The sequence below is a fragment of the Nyctereutes procyonoides genome, unplaced genomic scaffold, assembly GCF_905146905.1.
Source record: "Nyctereutes procyonoides isolate TBG_1078 unplaced genomic scaffold, NYPRO_anot_genome, whole genome shotgun sequence".
In the NCBI taxonomy this organism is placed as follows: domain Eukaryota; kingdom Metazoa; phylum Chordata; class Mammalia; order Carnivora; family Canidae; genus Nyctereutes; species Nyctereutes procyonoides.
The window spans coordinates 15,214,800-15,233,838 of record NW_026575159.1 but is presented as its reverse complement, the minus strand read 5'-3'; the positions used below and the strand labels follow the sequence as shown (position 1 = coordinate 15,233,838).

Below are 19,039 nucleotides of genomic sequence, written 5' to 3'. Positions count from 1 at the left end.
ACCAGCAATTAATATTAAGGTAATCACTGGAAAAAAAATAAATGAAGCCCCAGTTATGTGTCCATAGACAAATATAAATCCAATAAAGAAGTTTCAATCACAAAAATAAATGTATTAAAAAAATAAGTTTCAAACATACATAACTTTGAAGTAAAGGGAAGCTTGGTAAGGAAGATGGAAACAAAAATATACAAAGGAAAAATAAAATGCCAGATGAAATCATAAAACAATAAAACAACAACAAAAAAAACCCCTTTTTTAATAGGAATAAGCAACTTAATCAAATTGAAAGAACAATTACAGACTGGAAAAAAATATTCACTACACCCACAAAAGTGGTTAATCCCCTTAAGATACACGTGGTTCTTCAAATTAGAAAGAACAATGTATATAGCAAGAAAAGGATTAATATTCAGGGAAATGAAAAAAGCAACAAGAAAATAAAACTTCTGGCCCTTCACATTGGCAAAAATGTAGGATTGTGTTAGTGCCCAGTGCTCATGGTGTTACAAGAGAAACAGTACTCTCATATACCATTTCTCAAAAGCAGTGATGAGTCTGGAAATTGCTGTAATTTTTGGAAAATAAATCTGGCTATATAACTGAAGTGTGCTATCATTTGATCTAGCACCCCACTTCTGGGAAATTATTTTTCAGAAAATACTTACAAGTGTATGATTCTTTTCAAATAGGAATTTGGTTTATTGTCTCCTGGATAAAATAAACAAATATTCAAAAAACTAGGGTTCCTGCACATAACTATGATGTCCTTTTGATGTTTCTGTTTCTTTGTACCAGAAAATCATAGGAGAAAATTGATAACAATGGGAGCCTTTGCTCTCCTTACAGATGCTAAGGAAAAAGAAAAGATAATGTGAGGAACTTGGGCAGGAAGCTAAGGGTTTGCAATACAGCAAGGATCATTGGCTGAAGCAGGTACAGAACAAATGAGTGAAATAATTCTGCCCTTCACTAGTTTGCAACTGCATGAAAGACAGACACGTGTACATATGAGGCAAAGACGTAACAAAATATCACAATGGATTACTTGGAAGAGCAGTCACAGTGCAAATATAAGCAAATTCTAGCAGCAAATCCTCAGCAGTTTAATTTCTTAGTTGACTTTTCAAGAGATACAAAAGCCAATCCAATTTTTGGCCATGCTGTATATAACCAGAAAAATAAAGTCACAGTGGTCAGCCACACAGCCTATCAGGGATCCCATGTACTAATTCAATCTTTATTGAGTTAAAAGGAAAAGATAATTAAACATACACACACACACACACACTTCAACAAACCAAAATACCTCCTGATTATTGAATAAAGAAATAGCACTAAATATATTGTAGTGTTTGTCTGAATGAAGCTGATTAAATATGAGTAACTGCTATTTTTCATGCACTTTGGATAAAAAAGATGACAAGAGGGGCACCCAGGTGGCTTGGTCGGTTAAATGTCAGCCTTTGGCTCAAGTCATGATCCTGGGGTCCTGGGAAAGAGCCCCGTGTCAGGCTCCCTGCTCAGAGGGGAGCCTGCTTCTCCCTCTTCCCACCCCTCCTTTGCTAATGCTTGCTCTCTCTCACTCTCTCTCTCTCTCTCAAACAAATAAATAAAATCTTAAAAAAAAAAGATGAAGAGAATCAATAACTTTTATCATGAAAGAATTGTATCAAAATAGATTCATATATCTACATCCGCTGATGACTTACAAAGGAGAAAACTGGGAGCTGAATTAGAGTGGTAAAGAAAAGGTCTAAATCTGCTCCCTTATCTCTACTATGTTATCCCTAATATGTCTGATTCAGCATTTTTGTCCTCTAGATTCTCCTTAGAGATATAAGACAGGGTCCCTTTCTTTGTCAAGAAGCCCACTTTCTGCACATTTCCTCAGTCTTTTACTTGTTTTACTGGTCACAAGTAACAGGACCAAAATGTCTGCTCTTTACTGAGTGTTTATGGGGTCAAGGACTGTGCCAAGCATTTTTATATAAGTGAACTTCTCTCATTTCCACCACCGTGAGGTTTGTATTTTCTGTATTTTACAGATTAAGGAAACCCAGAGGCTCAAAGTTATTAAAAGTGTGGGAAGGATCATATTACTATCACATGGCAGAGATGGTCCTCAGACCCATGTACTCTCAACTTCAAAGCCTATGTTGTATTTAAGCATGTTGATAGTCTGCCTCAAGACAGAAGAATATAGACCACTCACTTCTCTACTTCATGACATCTTGGCTTATTTTTTCTACCCCTTATGGCTTGGTGGTTAGTTTGCATGACTATTTAACTCAGGAGTTAATGAACTAAAAATTCTCCACTGCTCTTTGCTTTTAGAGGATCTAATGTCAAGAATTCTGTTAGAAGTCAGGAAGGTAAAATAAAAATGAAAATATTTAGAAGTTGGTAAATTACAGGTCCTTAACTTAAAGGAAGATTTGATTTGCCTATTTCTGCCAGAGAAAGACTAAAGACACACAATGCCTGACTGGTTTTGATGTCTATTAGATGGATTTCTCCTGAGAAGTTCAGATAATCTCTGATATTTATATAGTGGCAATCATATCCCTGGCACTTAGCAATGGCCAGAGAGAGATTAGATAAAAGACCCTTAAGAGATTAGTGTAATATAACCCAGACTTTGATGCATCTGTTCTCTGTTGGCCTGTGAAGTCAGGCCCCACATTCCATTTTTCATAGTAAATCCAAGGTAAAATTTTAGGGTCCTATACTATGATTATTTTTTCTAATCACTTGCTTTTAATATCATAGTCTTGGTGCCTGGATCTTCCTTGACATGAAATTTTTAAACATTTAATTCTATTTTATTTTATTAATTCAATATCATAATGTGAAAGCTCTTTAATTATGTACTAAACTATTGAGAAGAACCTCTATCCTAGCCACGTACTTAAAGGGGAAAAAAAGGACTAATTAATTTCATCTCCTTACCCTCAGACTCTAGCCACATTTTTTCAAAACACTCCATTTCTCTTCAACCTATTTCGTTTCTCTTCAATTCACAGTAATTGGGGCAAAAGGGATGCTTGGTGATTGGCTGAAAGTGTTGGGATAAAAAGCAAGCCTTTTCACAACACTTTGATTATTTTCACAGATTGGCCAATGCTCCTTTTTAAAACTGCTACATTTCTTAAAAGCCCCAGACTGATTGCTTGTACTAATCCTAATGTATATCTAAGTATATTGGTCTCTTGGCCCAGTTTCTGAGTTTGAAATTGAATGCACATTGAACCCTACCAGGTTCCTTGCTCTTCCACTCCTTCATACATCCATTAACACACATACACACAGGTTGTTTTGGTCAGTATATGTTCCCTAAGGTTCAAAGCATCCCATTAAAATACCCACACACTTTCTTAACCACTACCACCCTTATTGGTATCAAAAGGAATGCACTCCTTCCATACACTTTTCTTTTTTTTTTAATTTTTTATTTATTTATGTTAGTCACGGGGGGTGGGGCAGAGACATAGGCAGAGGGAGAAGCAGGCTCCATGCACCGGGAGCCCGATGTGGGATTCGATCCCGGGTCTCCAGGATCGCGCCCTGGGCCAAAGGCAGGTGCCAAACCGCTGCACCACCCAGGGATCCCCTCCTTCCATACACTTTTCTTACAAAGATATATATATCAGTTTACAACCAATTTCTCCTTTATAATATTTTTAGTTTTATGTCCAGTTCATTATAATCTCAATCATGTAGCACTACCTTTCTGAAACAATGTCTTGAATGAAATATTTCACATGAATTTTGGTATCTAGTAATATTGTAACTTTCAACCTGCTTATTTTTTCAGTGACCCATTTATTTTCATTGTAATTATTATTAACTAGTATTAGTTCAATAAAAGTAAAGTTACTAAGAGGAGTGTGAAATCCTTAAAAGGGGATTATACTGAAATTTTTTTTTCTTCTTTTGACAAAGAAAGCAGGCAAAAAGCTACACTGCCTCCTCTGAGATTTGAACTCAGAACCTTCAGATTATGAGACTGACATGCTGCCTCCTGCACTAAGGAGGTTAACTAGAAGCTCCTTTATCTATGTACAACTCTCTGGTGACCTACAGACAATGGCATTTTCCTTCAAAGACTAAAACCAGTAGAACACTTGAGTCATCAAGTTTCTTTTATTGTCTTGAAAGTACATTTCAGTTATGGCTCAAATTGTCATTCAAAACCAAAATTACTTTAATTATGTTCATGCAATTTTCTAGTGTAGAGATTCAATACACCAAGGAAAAGTTAACCAGTGTTTTCATATGACCTTTCTCTTATACTAAGCTTCTTGTTCTCAAAGATCCAGGAAAGGACTGAGACCATAGTGGGAACATTTTTGGAAGAAGATGGGTTGCGAAATGTTTATTGTCCTGATATTTAATGTTACTTAACTGTAAAAAATATAGCTCTATTTTGTTCCTTATCCAGAAACAATAGCATTCTCTTGAAGATCAGTATTTGACTTGCTAACACGGTCTTGGTTGAACAACAATGCCATGCCAGCCAGGTTATATAAAGTAATTTCTGTACTCTTCTGAACCTACTAGTGGTTTAAGATGCTTTTTCCCTGTACATTTTCCCTGCTTTCCTCACTGCCTCCTTAAGGTGAAAAGAGAGACTAAGGTGTTTCTAGTCCTAGCAAGTAGGAGAATGGCTAGGTGCAAATCCAGGAAATGGAACAAAGAAATTTAGGCTGGCAGATCTGGGTTGAATGAGAAAGGAGTTTCTTTTTAACATCCCTGCAGGGCCATATGTGTGCTGGATGGAAGGTCAATGTGAAGTTAACTTCATGGATGAAGGGCATTGATTTAAAAGAGACCATACATTAGTTATTTAATTTTCACACTTACATATCCTCAAGATTCCTCTTTTACTTTACAAAATAGAGCATTAATTGTTTGCCTTTTAACCCATAGCTGCCTGAATTGTCATTTTGAAGATATAGTTTCATATTGTACAGTGGTATATATGCAGCATTGTCTTTTAAAAAGTTCTGATTTTAAAGTTAATTTGGCAGTAAGTTGGTTTATCAAAATCTATGCTGTCCAGAGGTCAGGTAAGACTTAATTGTTTTGTTTGCTGAAAGAAAAAAAGAAGTATATGACCATATCATTTTATAGAACTCATATATGCTCTGGAACACCAAAAACAAAACACCAGGAATAGATCACAGAAAAGAAAAAGAAATTCAGATAAGGAACATGACTGAAGATGGACAACCTACCAGGGAGAAGGATGACACTGTGTTCAGGTGCTTTCTTATTCTGGAGAAAAACTGATTTAATAAACTGTGTTATAGATAGAAATCCCAACCATGACACCATCAAATATTTCTATTGTTTGTTGGAGGACCCTGGCAAGGTTGATGGATCAAGTTGTTCAGTTTTCTCTACTGAACTAGAGTGTAAGCTCCTGTAGGTCAGGAATTATAGTAATTTTTTTTTCTCTACATCTCTTTAAGAAGCTACTTAAAAGACACTCCGTGCTCCACAGACCTGTAAAACGGCCCTGCCCAGATCTGCCCTCACTCAATTCCCTAGACACAATGCTGATTGGGGGCAGAGGGCAAATTGGACATCAAAGAGTTGCCAAAGGCTTTTCTGCTGTGGGATCCTGAGGAGCTCTTGGTTCTTTGATCTCTGCTTCCATCTCCTCCCCACCCTGCCCCCACATGTCCCTCAGGGTCGATCTTCCTTGGCCCCACCCGGTGTCTCTGCTATCCTCAGCGCCTCTCACCGAAGACCCCTGACATCCTGGTCTACATTAAGGAAAAAAACTCAACAAGAGTGCAAACAATCAACCTTCTAATCCAGACAAGCTGCTATCCTTAGCCTTTGGCTCCCTTATCTGAATAGAGAAAACACTTGGTGAAATGAAAAATCAGAAGCTTTTTTCCCTGTCTTCATTTAATATAGAACCCAGATTCTATTGCTTGTGCTTTCTTTGGCTCACCTGCCAAAGAATCAAGTATAAACAGTTCTGGGGAACCAAATCTGAAGTTTATATGTCTCCACCTATGTAATTCTTGAAAAGCAAATTTTAAAAATTAAAATGTAAGTCTATTGTCAATGAATCCATCCTGAAAGTGAAGTATTTCATTAACTGCAATGTAGAAGCAAATGATAGTTTCTTTTAAGAACAAAGTGATAAGGTTATAGTCAAAAAGTATCCAAATGTCAGAATCTCTGATACACTCAAACATGCAATAAGAAAGGTTGGAAATAAACTTCACTTCCATCAAGAAACGTTTGGTTCAATATGAAATATTGTCTTAAATGTATGAGATGTTTTAGAATCTACTTTAATGAAAGAGAATAATCACTAGCTTTGATGTTACAGATTTCGAAAGCCCAGAGGAAGAGAACTAACCCTTGTGACCTTCTGGGGACTCGACTCTGTGTGGGAAGGTCAGTCAGGTCCTGGAATCAGCAGATGGTGTCCACACTGGATTGGTCCCTTAAGTCAAGGCTGGCATATCATATCATTCAAGTCAGTTCTGCTGAATGTACTTGAATAGCCTAATCATCGATATACTTCCCCAAAGATTGGGCATTGATTAGCTCTTTTAAAAAAGATGTTTATTTATGTATTTGAGAGAGAGAGAGAGAGAGAGAGAACAAGCAGTGGGGAGGGGCAGGGGGAGAGAGAACCAGACTCACCACTGGACACAGAGACCAATGTGGGGCTCAATCCCAGCATCCTGAGATCATGACCTGAGCCAAAGGCGGACATTTAATGGACTGAGTCACCCAGGAACCCTTAACTTGATTTTTATTCAGCTGACCTGCACTTCTATGTACCAAGTTCTATGGCAGGTATAAGGAATAATGGATCAAAATTGAAACATATACTACCAAATTCTATTTACAAGTGTAGTTGCATCCTGTTTTTTTCTATTATTATATGAGAATTAAAAGATTCATAGACATCTCATCATGTAGAACAATCAGTTCTTTCTCTTAAGGAGAAATTGGTTTTCTTAAGAAAGTTTTCAATGGAGCTTTTAGTACTAGGCTTAACTTCTAGGCAGGGAGGTGTTCCGATCAGATAAATAGTATAGTATATTCATCTCTAAATAGTGTAAAGCTCTTTCTTTTGTTCCTTCATAACTGTTCTGGCACCTTGTAGCCATTAGATGTAGATGTTCCTCAAAGTTCTACTTTTGGTCTTCAGATACTGGATAGAGAGATATTTTTCTTATCCATCCACACTCCATCTATTATTATTTCAAAGCAGATGGCTTCTGGTGTCTCTCTTTCTCAGATTTCTATGTCTACCTCTCTGATGTCATCAATTCATCCCTCAAATAGCACCTCAACTCAAGGCCTACCTTTACTACCCTGTTTAAAATGACAACTATCCCTGTCACTGCGCAAATCCCATTACCATGCTCTATTTTTTCATAACATTTAAATATACCAAATAATCCAAGGATTGCTTACTTTTTACATTCTACCTTTTTCCTGCCCGTTAAATAATGTAAGCTCAAGGAGAGCAGGGATTTTGTCTGGTTTGTCTGATGTATAGCAAATATCTTAGAAAAATTCATGGCATAGAATAGCCCTTCAAAAATATTCTTTGAATATATGAACAAAGCAACTCCAACTCCTGAATCAACTATTTTTAAGTGTCTTACTTCCTTATTAGGCTCAAAGTTTGGTTTCTGTATCTGACTACTTTTTCATTTTTCCCAATTATCTCTTGTGAGTCAACAGATATTGACCATGCTTCCTTAATGATGACTCTCATGTCTTTCTTTTGAATTCTATTCCCACTGCCAAAGCCTCATTGAAAATTTCAATTTCGCTTTCCTGCTTGAACACAACAGCCTTCTAACGGGTTTCCTTTACTCCAGTCTTTCTCTTTTATTACTCATTTTATACATTGCTGTCTTCCTCAAACATAGCCTTGACCATGTGATAGCAGTTCATAGATTACTCCACCAATTATTTATCAAGAGCAAATATGTGCCAGGCAAGGACTAAAAAGACAGAATGTCTCTTCATTCATAGAATTTATCTTCTCAGCTCATTAGCCTTCCATAAATCCTCATGGTCTACAAAGTAAAGTCTGGCTATTTTTTAAAAATGTATTTATTTATTCATGAGAGACACTGAGAGAGAGGCAGAGACATAAGCAGAAAGGAAAAGCAGGCTCCCCATGGAGAGCCTGATGTGGGACTCAATCCCAGGACCCCAGGATCACACCCTGAGTCAAAGACAGATACTCAACCACTGAGATACCCAGGTATCCTAAAGTCTGGCTATTATGTTGACATGAAGACTCTCCACATCTGATCTCATCAAACCTTCCAATCTTTGTTCCCATTACATCCCTCTATGTATTCACGCACTAGTCAAATCATACCATATATGAGCAATCTTGTTCCATATCTCTGAGTTCTCTCTGGCTTATCCCTGGGTAATAAACTCTAGATCTCTCTATCCCATAAGAATCCTACCCATGTCTGATTCCATCATCTCCATGAAATCTTCTCTGATTAATTTGGAAACTATTTTTTCTATATTTCTTCTTGTCTGTTTTTGCCTCTTTAAGGATACATATTATATAGTACTTTGTATACTATTTATTAGTCTACGTGTCTTACCTACCACAATAGATTAGAACTTCCTTGAGGTCAGAGGAGACCTCTCAATCCCTGCTCAATCTTCTTGAACTTCCCACAGCACTTGGTGGCCTGCCTTATACTTAGGCACTCAATAATGCTTATTGAATAGAAGAAACAAAAGATATCTTTTATTTTTTCCACTCTGTTATACTGAATTTAAACTCAGTATTAGTTAGAACTATTCACCTTTAAGTAAATATTGCAATATCCTGATCCAGATATCCTGACAGAAATTCTATTAGATGGCTAAGAATCCAAATTTGTAAGTCAAAAAATTTCAGTTTTATTCTGGCTTCATCACTTATTGTGTACTTTTTTAAACAAGATTGATTGATTGATTTGAGAGAGCACACTTGCATGCACAAGCAGGGGGGAGGGGCAGGGAGAGAGACTCTCAAGCAGACTCCTCACTGAGCACAGAGCCCAGTGACATGGGGGTGTCATGACCCTGAGATCATGACCTGAGCCAACATCAAAAGTCAAGTATTTAACCAACTGAGCCACCTAGGTGCCCCACTTACTGTGTGCCTTGAACAGTTATTTTTATCTATCTGTGCCTCCTTTTCCTCATTAGTAATGACTGGCAAACAATTAATACCAAACTCTCAGACTTATTTAATACTTAAATGAGATAATGAATATATGACCATTAGCATAACATCTGACACTTATTTCATGATAGATATTATTATTACTACACTAATAGTGTCAGGGTCATCTCTTTAGTCCTCAGCCCACTCCTCCTTCTATAGTTGTTACTCCTGATTCCATGATTGTCATATTTTATGCCCTCCCTTCCTGCTTCTTGTCCCCTCAAATGAAGAACCATCCTCTTGTCTCTATTCCAGGCATATGCATCTAGTAGAAGCCAGCTCAGACTTCAACCTTCTTCATGGAACCATCTTGGTTTCTTTAGCCTATACTGAGTTCACTCTTCTAGCCACCAGAAAATTTAGGAAGATATACCATTTCATAAATAGAAATTGTATTAATCACTGTTATTACTATTACCAGTTAATTAATTAATTCCTAGATAAGCTGGCATGAAGCAGAGATTAATCTGTGAAACCACAAATTCCATTTCACTGAAAACAACGGAATGTGTTGTATGCTATATATAAAGTTTCTTAGATACATATTTACTTATTTTCTTCTCTTAATTTTTTTCAGTAAGTCCATGAGGTTTCCTATTTGCTTTGTAATGAGAATAAAAGCAAAATTAAAAAAAAAACTTGTTATCTTGTGTCTGGCTTTAATTTAAAAATCATTATGTCAACTGAAATGTTCAGAAGAACAAAGCAATTTTTTCCCATCAATGGGGTGCAGTAAATCTGTCCTGAAAAATGAAACCTTTCAAATGAGCATTTCCCAAAACTCCCTAACGTTCATTACTGGTTTAGAATCTTTTTGCTATGTTGGCTAAGAACCTTTGAGACAGGACTCTTTAATGCCAAGATTGTATGTGGAGATATAGTAACACTATAACTTCAAAATGCCACATTGGTGGTTTTGCACTGTTGAATTGAATAAATGCTGAGATGATCTCTACTTGCTTTGTAAATGTCCGAAGCAGACGAAACAGGATATGGAAGAAAGAAACTGGTGTCTTCAATTGTCAAGGGTTGGTTCATCTGTAATGCAATGTTGAATTTGCTCTGTTCAAAAATTCTAAATTTCACCCTTACATCCTTGCTGCTTCATCACAGAGGGCACAAGAAATGCTTTGCAGGCCTGGAAACTGGAGAGGGACCACTTTAAATGGTGCCCAGTAAGAACCCTATGATTCTCAACTTTTAGATAAGACACAAAAAGTGTGAGCCAAACCGGCAAAGAGCTTCAATATATCTCTTGACTGGCAAGTGAAAAAGTATCCTGGTTTGAGATATATTCTAAATTATCTCATATTTTCTTTCATGTTATTCTATTGGTCACAAACTTTCAAAGTACTCTTGAATGCTAATTTCTTAACTCTTCTGTAACTCATTTAAAAAATGGCTTGGATCCTTTTACATATCAGATAACAAACTAGGTAAATTTTTACCAGAATACCTTTACAATTACACTTGCATCATGAAAACATTTCCAATTATAATCAGTTAAGATGAGCGTGGGGTGCCTGGCTGGCTCAGTTGATAGTGTCTGACTCTTGGTTTTGGCTCAGGTCGTGATCTCAGGGTCCTACGATTGAGCCCTGCATGGGCTCTGTGCTCAGGGCAGAGTCTGCCTGAGAGTCTCTCCTTCAGCCTCTTCATCTCCCCATCAAATAAATGAATAAATATATAGCCTGGCTATATCAAATAAATGAATAAATAAAATCTTTAAAAAAAAGGAGTTTGGATTGAAATCCATCTCTACCTTTTACTAGGTACCTTACCATAATCAATGTATTTTCCCTACATGGATTCTATTTTCCCTTTTTATTCCCTTTTATGGCTATTGGAAGGCACTGGCAGGAGATTTGGAAATGGGAAGAAGTACAAGCCATGGTATGTTTTTTCTCCACTCCCTCCCTGCTCATGCAGTGACTATGTCCTTTCATGACAACAGCACATGTAGGTCAGAAGCTTTTCCATGGCTTCAGATATCACTAGGTTCTCATAATATTTCTTTCCCCTCTCAGGCAGCTTCCTTTGATGGTAGTCTCCAGTTGCTCCACACTCCTCATTATTTCCCTAATGTTGTCCAGATTTTAAAAAAAATCACTTCATTAAAGTCCCTTGCTCTGAAAATTAAAATAAAATAAAATAAAATAAAATAAAATAAAATAAAAAATAAAGTCCCTTGCTCTGTTTCTTACTGGGACTCTGCAATATACTGGACATGTCTTAATTCCGTTCTTCTTATTTTAATAGCAATGGAAGCCACTGGCCACCATGAATACAGAATGATAGGAGCCAGGCTATAGGATGTTTAAGGTGGGTATATAGGATAGACTCTGAGGAGGGGAGAAGAGGACAACCAAAAATAATTTTAATATAAAAAATAGAATTCTAGCTGACCATTTTTAATGGTCAGAGAAAGAATGGTAAGATATGATAATTTATAAAAAGTATGTGTATATGGTCATTCAGATGACCAAATTATATTTCTTGTATGTATCTTGTTTTTATCCATGGTTCCTGGCTCACAGCTACCTTAGAATTTCCTAGGTGATAAGAGAAATAAGAGCATCTTTGTTATACTATTTGGTCTCTTGTGCTCAGTTCCTGCAAATACTTCAGGGCCAGAAAGGTGAAATGGGTGTCTTGTTATTCAAAACCAACCCTCCCTACCATAATTGGGTTTATATTAAAAGGGGGAATTTTGAAAAGCACCAAACTGATGGGGACTGGTTGCCAGGAGGACCAATCACTAATTGAAGGTTGAAACATCCAGTCCCATCTCTTTATTTCTGGAAATGAGAGAAGGGCTAGAGGTCAAATCAATCACCAATAGCCAATGAGTTAATCAATCATGCCTGTGTGATGAAACATATATAAAAATCCAAAAAGGAAGGGGTTTGGAGAGCCTCCATGTTAGGGGACCAGAATGCTTCCACATGCCACCATACTGGGCCTCAAGCCCCACAATGACAGAAGCTCCTTTGTTCTGGGCCTTGCACTATGTATCTCTTCATCTAGCTATTGATTCAAATCCATTAATATACATTGCAATAAATCAGTAATCTAGTGAATACATGAGTTTCTTGGTTTTCATGAGTCATTCCAAGTAATTAATCAAACCCAAGGAAGGAGTCATTGGAACCTTCAATTTGAGGCCAGTCTGGCAGAATCACAGCCTGGGCTTGTGATTGGAGTTCAAAGTGGACAGCAGTTGGAGAACTGAGCCTTTTACCAATGGGATCTGATGCTACTTCTGATTAGATAGTGTCAGACCTTAGCTGAATTGAGTAGAATCCTCAAATATCTCACTGGTGTAAGAGAATTGCCTGTTGGTGTGGAGAAGCCTCACACACACACAGATACACACACACACACACACACACACGTTGGAATTGGGTCCAGTAACCAAAATAAGTGATGAGTGGTCATCATTGCCAAATATGGTGAGCAGTGAGAGAAAGAAACCACGAATTCAAAGATGACATTTAGGTATATTAGCCCTTATGCCAGATGTCTGATTTTTACCCCGATACTTACCAATGAAATTAAACCTAAAGAGTTTTTAACCACTCATCAGAATTTCAGTTTGTGCCAGCAGAGTGAGAAAGTTGTAGTTTTCACTAACTTTTATTACTTGAGTAGATTCAAGGGAGAAAGAAAAAAACTGAAAAAGTAAGGGCAGTCTAGTAAGCTTAGAGAATGAATATCCAGTGATTACAGGACTGATATTTTGAGGTAAAATCCCAACTCCTGGTATCAAAACATCTATTAAATTCTCATTCTCATATTAACAATTTTATGAAGTATGTTGTGTATTTTTATATGTATTTAAATCTTCAAAATTCTTTTCACCATTGTTAAAGAGGAGAAACAAAGGAAATTGAAAGTTAAGGTGTGTGTTATATGTATATATGTGTGAGAGAGTGTGTTTTATGTTCTTTCATATATTTCTGTATGTGTATATATATTTCTGTTTTTTCTTCTGGTTATAAAAGCTTTGCTCAAAGCAGAAATTTTGAAGCCACCGAAAAGCACACACACACACACATACACACAAACAAAAGTTAGTTAGCCATAATCTCACTCTGAATCGTTTGGCAAATTTTTATGCATTCTTGTGTCTAGAGAAATATAGAACTCAGGTAATGTGTATACACATAGACATGCACGTGTATTTTACTATATTTTCATACATACATATATTCACATACATGTAAGCATATGTGCATATATTCACATAATTAAAATTATACTGTAACAAAAATTTTGTTGTCATTTTTTACTATTATTTACTATCATTTACTAGTCATTTTTTTAATATACAAATTTTATTTTGTGCTAGGCATTGACTTTGGCACTGACTCAATTTTAATTGGTAGATCTGAGAACTGGAAAAACACTTATGATCACAAATCTCATATTCTTTCTCATATGTTGCAAGTGCCTTTAGTCTCATGCCTTCCGTCCCACTCCTTAAACTGGTACAGCCTTAATGCCAATATGTTGAAGTGCGGGCTTGTTGTTGACCAAAGATGTCTCCACATTATTTAACATTTAGTAACAGTTATTATGGTCCCTTCCCCCACTCCACACATCGTACCACACTAAATATCTCAATTTCACTAATTACAAACTTTGGAGGATTTCTATCACTTTCCCCAGCAGCTTGTTATTATTTAGCCTTTACCTGGAAGTCCATGCCTATATAGTTATGAAGCAGTTCCAAGAGAAAAAAAAGCAGGATGGGGTGCATCTGTGGTCCTTCCCCTTATGACTATTTGCTGCTTAGGATTGACACTCCCAGATCTCATATCCAATGACAAAGTAATCAGAGATGGGTAGGGACATTGAATATGAGATCTGGGATGGGCTCATGCCTGCTGCCTCAAGTTCAACTAATATTTTTTTCTCTTTTTTGACATTTAGAGTCTGGTTCTTCTTCCAAAGGCATTATTATAGGAATTATTATTACTGTATATAGTAATACAGTTAAGTTTTCTTAGATAATTACAATTGCATATTTCTAATAGGCATAGAGAAGGGAAGTATTTGCACTGCTCGTAAGGCTGGGTAAGGATGGGAGAAAAGCAGAAAGGAGGCTTTAAATAAAGATGAGAGAATAAAAGATAAAAATCCTGGGTAGCTGTGTTATGTCAACATCATTTCTTTCAAATAAGATGAGACATTTAAAGCACAGCACCTGGAAAATAGTAAGCGCACAGTAAGAGTCATCTATAAATTCTCTCCAACTGATAGCTATTTCTAAAAATGCAAACCCGTTTTTGTCCTATGAACATAGTACAATGTTAGATAAAATATAAAGCATTGAAAAAGAATAACGTTCATAATCACACCACCTGAAATTTAAAGATGATTGCCACTTGTTCACATCCCCCCTCATTTCTTTTTTTTTCAAAAAATAGGCATTCACTTTTGCATGACCTAAAAAAATGTAGATGTGTAACGTGTCCATCCTCTTAATGCCTATTTTAAGTCACAAATATTGACTGTGGGGGGACAGGTGACTGGGTCAGTTAATGACATATATTAGCGTTCAAAATATACCCTAAAGGACCACAGAATGGTATGCACTGGGCAGAGAATATGACAGACCTGTTGTTTATTTGTTTAACTTCCCCATAAGAACATCAGGTTACAGATGTGTGTCTAAAGACTAAGAATATCTCCCCACATTCTAAAACTATCCCTGCCTGTGTGCCCTCCTGTCATACTCAGAGCCAAAATAGGAGTAAAGAATCCTTTCACCTGAGTTGAATCTCGAGCCTGGGTGAAATTGCGAAGAACTGGCAAGGAGGAATAGCTCTGAAATGCAGTGTCACAGCCTTATTTTAGACAAAATCTTAACATGTTTTTTTTTTTCCTTTTTCAGCAAATGTGCTTAGCAATCCTTGCAAAAGTTTGCAAATGAAATTTGACTAAAGTTAAGAATAGGATAAATTTACCTTTGATTATTAGATGACTGGAGTCTGGCTATTTACATATCATTTAAAAACAGGCATTGACATATTTCTTCATGGTTTAATGTAGCATAATGGCTAACTTCATTCTAATACATGCTCTGCCTGTTGTATACTATGTGACTTTGGGCAGGGTGTTTAGCCTCATTATGCTTTGGTTGTTGATCTGTAAAATGAGTTAATAATATTACCTAGCTCATAAGAAGGTGTGGATTAGGTAAAGTAACACATGGATTATAGATACATTATATTTATATAAAGAGAGAATATATAGGTATGTGTGTATGTATATAGAACTTCAGCAGTGTGTGGCACAGATCAGCACTATCTAAATATTAGGATATATTTATTGCCATTTTTCTAATTTTTGTTCCCTTTATTTAGCAAGGGCCCTTCATTCATCCTTTTATCCTTTGAACTATAAAATAAATGAAACTCTCAGTACCATCCAGGAGTTCCCCAGTGATTTTCAGCATCAATCTCCATTTTTCACATTGAGTTAATGACCCCTTTATGTGCTTGTTTTACCCGTATTCCAATTTCGGTGTGACGTCCCACTGGTTACCAAAAAACTTTAGACCCTGCCTTCTTCCTGGCTGGCAGAGAGCCGGTACTGATCACATAGCTATTCTCCTTTGTACTCAGAAAGAGTGCCTCTCCCCGCTCAAGAGTTGAATGGAAGCATGACCATTCTAATCCAATCATGGTTCATTCAGTTGATTAGATTTATAATTGATTTGGTGAATGCAACATGGCCCAACTCTGCCCAATGAAAACTAAGGAGAAGCCTTGTGGCAGGGGGTAGGGGTAAGAGTGAAGGATGCAGGGGTGTGGGGAGGAAACAGCTTAAGATTTTCCTCCATGATGACAAGGAGCTGTGGGAGACAATGTCTCTCTTCTACACTGTCTTCTGCTGTGAGGCCTAGAACTTACATAATTCAGAAGTTCTCTTTTTTTTTCAAGTTTGTCTCCTCTGCTCTACTAGTAGTTCTCTGAAACCAGAAAGGGTCATATATTCATCTTGGTAACACCACCTTACACTCCCCCATCACAATCTCAAATCTAGTGGGTGATGCATAAATGATCCAAACCTACTTTTTGAAGCATTCGCTGATCCCAATACCATGAATTACTTCCTCCATGTTCCTTATATGTTCTGTTCAATTTGGGCAGTAGAACACCAAAGCAGATCAAGGGCTGGCTCTAGAATCAAACTGCATGGGTTTGAAGATGTACTCAGCCAATTATGTCTTCCCATTTTACCTCAGTTTCCAAGTCTGCGAAATGAGGATATAAGTAGCAATTATCTTTTAGGACTCATGTGAGGATTAAATGCATCCAGGATTGTAAAACATTTTAAATAGTGCTTGACATATAGTAAATACTTATTAAGTCTGAGGAATAATACTTTTATTATTATTAATATATAGTATTATTATATGTGATTTTCATAAATGAGTTGCTTATACACCTGTTTTACCCACTAGATTGTGAGGGTAGTTTGATCTGGGATTTTGTTTTCCATTTCTCCATTGGCTAGCAGACTGCTTGTTGCACAGTAGGTACTCTGTTAATGTTTCCTCAAGTGAAGCATGAAGGAAGGAAGGAAGGAAGGAAGGAAGGAAGGAAGGAAGGAAGGAAGGAGAAATAAAGAAGAAATAAAGAAAGAAGAAAGAAAGGAAAGAAAGAAAAAGAAAGAAAGAAGATAGAAAGAAAGAAAGAAAGAAAGAAAGAAAGAAAGAAAGAAAGAAAGAGAAAAGAAGTTGGTATTTTGTGGGTTTTCCTCCCCTGGGGTGAGGGAGAATTTACTAACCTATAAAGTGAATCTAGTTACCTACTTCTACCCATATCTAGAATTCAAAATCTGTCCTGAGCATCCCAAAGAGCCACCAACTGCGAAAGCTGAGCTATGAAGGCCTATCATTTCTGCACTGTACAAGTGATGCTTTCAGCTGGACAGTGCCATCATGACACAATGAACTCTATATTAGGGGTGTGCAAAGCCTGTAGACATAGAAAGCCAACTGAGGCTTCTGACAACATCTCTACTGTGTGGTCACACAGCCTGGCTGGAGCCCCAGAGGAGCTGATTATATTGTAGAGACTGGTCTTCCACAGAGCATAAAACTCCCCCTGCCACGCCAGGCTGCACAAAATGATCATATTCATGAGGTCCACACAATATCACTTGTTTGAGCATCGGAGAGCTCACCCCACACCTGGGTGCTTAAACGTTGAGTTCATGGCCTCTTAGACTCTTCATAATGGAAGTGTGAGGAACAGCCAGACTCATCTCACAGGAAGTGGTCATTGGAACAGTTCCCCAACACATCAAAATGAGGAGAATGGATTCAACTTGGTAAATTACAGTAACTGATCTGTGTTTTTGCTCTTGTTCAAAATTATTTGGGAAGAGCTGACATCAGATTCTGGAGCTCTGGGCTCATTCAAGGATATGAACAAGCCCATATGTGGTCTACGACTCAAGTGAAAAGACTTCATCTTTGTTGTTCTGATACTAGTGGAAATGATAGCTTCTCCATCATGCAGATTTTAATTTCTTTGCACAAACCAGAGAAAGCAGTTATAGCCTCAGAGAAGCAACTCAGATTTTTGTAGTGTATCTGTAGTCATGTTAACCTCCTTTGTTCTGTCTGCATTCTTTCTGCGATCTTGGCCCTACCTGGCTAATTCCAACCTTATCTGGTAAAAATAGGTCCCTCGTCTGATATTCAGTATGATCCAATGTCTCTTTCATCCTCTTTCATAGCCTCCTGTTCTGTTCCTACAGTATACGTGACACTATCTGTAATTACAGTTTGTAATCTGGGTGTTTGTTTGAAGTCTCTCTCTCTCTCCACATTGTTCTGAGGACCCTCTCTACATAAAGATCCCTGGAAGACTTATTAAAATGCAGACTCCTGGATACTATCCCAGATTTCAGAATCTTGATTACAGGAGGTTTTCCCCAGCTATTTTTTATTGACACTAAAGTTTGAGAGCTATTTTACAAAAGTTTATGGTTTCTGAGGACAGAGGTCACATCAGTTGTCCTGAGCTCTGATATTCTAGCATGAGACTTTGTGGCTACAGGTGCTTAATAAACCCTTTTTACATGAATGAAACTTAAAATTTGGGTATCAAAAGGACAGTTATGAGTCCATCCTATTCTAAATGGAGAAACTGAAGGACAAAGAGTTTATTTAGTCTTTAATACTACAATTATTTAAGCTTGAAAATAGAATTGCGTTTGATACCTTTTATCACACACAAAAAGGCCTAAAAACCTTCTAGGTGGGAACTCCTGCATTTCAACCAAGAAGTTGATACAGTGGCAAAGAAACAGATTTGGCAACTGTCTAGACTTGACTGGCACTCACTAGCTATGTGAATTTGCCAACTTATTTGAACTTTCTTAGTTTCGATTTTTTTCATCTGTAAAGCAATAGCTATGTTAAAATGTGGTTGTGAGCACACAAATAATATATAAATAGAGAACTTGCACTATGCTTGGCCTTAAAGAACAGTCAGTGAATGATGGCCCTTGACTGCCTGATTTCCTGGTCCAAGCAAATTGCCTTAAATACAACCAGGGAACACTTTGACCAGCAGTTAGAACCCTCTGCCCTTTTGCCATCATTCTTAGTAATGTTTAGGGACCGTGGTAGTTCTTAATTGGAATTTTAAAGGATAACGAATTCAGCCCTGAACTTGAATTAGCAGAACGTGTTTTCTTGATCATGACTATTTTGGGACTATGAGTAGCTTAGCACCAATCAATGTGCCAGAGATCTGACTTGGAAACTGAGGCTGG

General features: G+C 37.1%; 1 non-coding gene across 1 annotated transcript; it reads right to left on the bottom strand.

Annotated features, from left to right (window-relative positions):
- Positions 1-3,966: 3,966 nt before the first annotated feature.
- Positions 3,967-4,039, bottom strand: TRNAM-CAU (transfer RNA methionine (anticodon CAU)). Its single transcript has one exon. It is a non-coding gene; the product is annotated as a tRNA-Met (tRNA).
- Positions 4,040-19,039: the final 15,000 nt, after the last annotated feature.